Source organism: Theropithecus gelada, chromosome 3 (genome assembly GCF_003255815.1).
Source record: "Theropithecus gelada isolate Dixy chromosome 3, Tgel_1.0, whole genome shotgun sequence".
Lineage (NCBI taxonomy): Eukaryota > Metazoa > Chordata > Mammalia > Primates > Cercopithecidae > Theropithecus > Theropithecus gelada.
In genome coordinates, this window is record NC_037670.1 from 151,876,781 (window position 1) to 151,879,008 (window position 2,228).

Genomic DNA, 2,228 nt, shown 5'->3' on the forward strand with positions numbered 1-2,228 from the left:
GACTCATTGACATTCCTGAAAGAAAAGGAAAGAAAGTTAGCAACTTGGAAAACATATTTCAGTATATAATTTACAAAAATTTTCCTGATCATGCTGGAGAGGTTGACATGCAAATTCAAAAAATTCAGAAAACCCCTGCAAGATACTATACAGGATGACCATTTCCAAGACACAGTCATCAGATTGTCCAAGACCAATAGGAAAGGAAAAAATCTTAAAGGTAGAGAAAAGGGGCCAGTCACTTAAAAAGAAAACTCCATCAGGTTAACAGTGGACCTTTCAGCAGAAACCTTACAAGCTAGAAGAGATTGGGGGCCTATTTTCAGTGTCCTTAAAGAAAAGAACTTCCAACCAAGAATTTCACATATATATCCAGCCAAACTAAGCTTCATAAGCAAGGGAGAAATAAAATCCTTTTCAAACAAGCAAATAATATGGAAATGTTTTACCACTAGGCCTGCCTTACATAAGGTCCTTAAGGAAGTGCTAAATATGGCAACAAAAGAAAGATTTCTGCCATCAAAAAAACCACACACACACTTACAGGTGTCGGGGGGCAGGGGCCAGTGTAGCCTCTGTGCCTCATTGTCCCTGGCACCACCCGGACATCACTCAGGCTGCCGGCACCATGAAGATCTGGACTTTGGAGCACGTCTTTGACCACCCGTGGGAAACTGTTACACCAGCTGCAATGCAGAAATACCCAAACCCTATGAACCAACTGTGGTTGGAGTTGATGTGTTGGGCAGACATATAGATCCCTCTGGAAAGTTACACAGCCACAGACTTCTCAGCACAGAGTGGGGACTGCCTTCCATTGTGAAGTCTCTTATTGGTGCAACAAGAACGAAAACATACACACAAGAACATTCTGTAGTTGATCCTGTAGAGAAAACAATGGAACTTAAATCTACTAATATTTCATTTACAAATATGGTTTCAGTAGATGAGTGACTTATATACAAATCATATCCTCAGGACCCAGAAAAAACTATTTTGACTCAAGAAGCCATAATCACCATGAAAGGAATTAGCCTCAGCAGTTACTTTGAAGAACTGATGGCAAGTATGATATCCTCAAATGCTAGTAAAGGTCGAGAAGCAATAGAATGGGCAATATATAAATTAAATGCTGAGATTGAGGAACTGACAGCCTCAGCAAGAGGAAGCATAAGGACTCCAATGGCAGCAGCAGCATTTGCAGAGAAGTAATCTTGACAGTTGGTAGATAACGTTGGGTAGCCCAGGTCTCTCCAAGCTGACTGTGTATTTATTTGTTATTTTAAAAATACAACTATAGTTTAGGTAGTTTTGTTTTTTTTTTTTTTTTTTTGATAAGCTGGTGTAAGTCTATGTAATTTTTGATCAAAATGGATTCAGGGCCTCTAAATAAAAGGGATCATCTGAAATTAATGTTGTTTGAAATTACTATCTGATTTTGAGGGTTCCAGTCTTTCTGTGAAAATTCAACAAGAACTCCTTGGAAATTGGTATTGATATTGAATCTCCTTAAGGTAGAATTTTCAAGCTTTTCATATATTGGAACTCCACCTGACTTTGGACCAACCCCAGAACAGAGCAGAGCCATCTCCTATAGATGCCCATTGCCCTGCTGCTGTACACTTCAACAGCTTGCTCAAGGGAACTCACTTAAAAGGAGAAATTGTGTAGTTTTATAATATATTTTGAGTAAAATAACTTGCCGTGCTATAAACCACCATTCAAAACCAGTGTTTTGATTTGGCACTTAAATATTTTTGGAGTGAAAATTATCACTAAAGTAACAAGACTCCAACAAAAGTATGGTTTCATTACAGAGTACTGTATTGATTTGCCAAAGTTTTGTATCCTAGTAAAGGTATTAAGTTCCTTGGATTTGTACTTTGTGATTTAGTATGCTGTACCATGGGCTGGTTATGTTTACTGAAAAAAAAATAAAGTCATTACCTGGGTTTTGCAGTGCTCTAACTTAAATAGAAGAACAGCTGTTCACATCTTTTAGCATTTCACATTTGCCTAACTTAAACATTTTCATGTGTTAAAATCATGGTTGTGTAATTGCTAATGTATGATATGTCAGATTATTTGAATATAATCACTTTTTGAAGTAATTGTGACCAAAAAACATCTTTTTTACATGAAGGAGCTGTATATCATTTGAAGTTACTCAAATGATGTCTTGCTCTGAAGCATAAACCCCAGGTACTTAATGTTTTTAATAATACAGT

General features: G+C 37.1%; 1 pseudogene; it reads left to right on the plus strand.

The window, feature by feature from the left end:
• The first annotated feature begins 628 nt into the window (after positions 1–628).
• Positions 629–2,020, plus strand: LOC112621378 (annotated as a pseudogene).
• Positions 2,021–2,228: the final 208 nt, after the last annotated feature.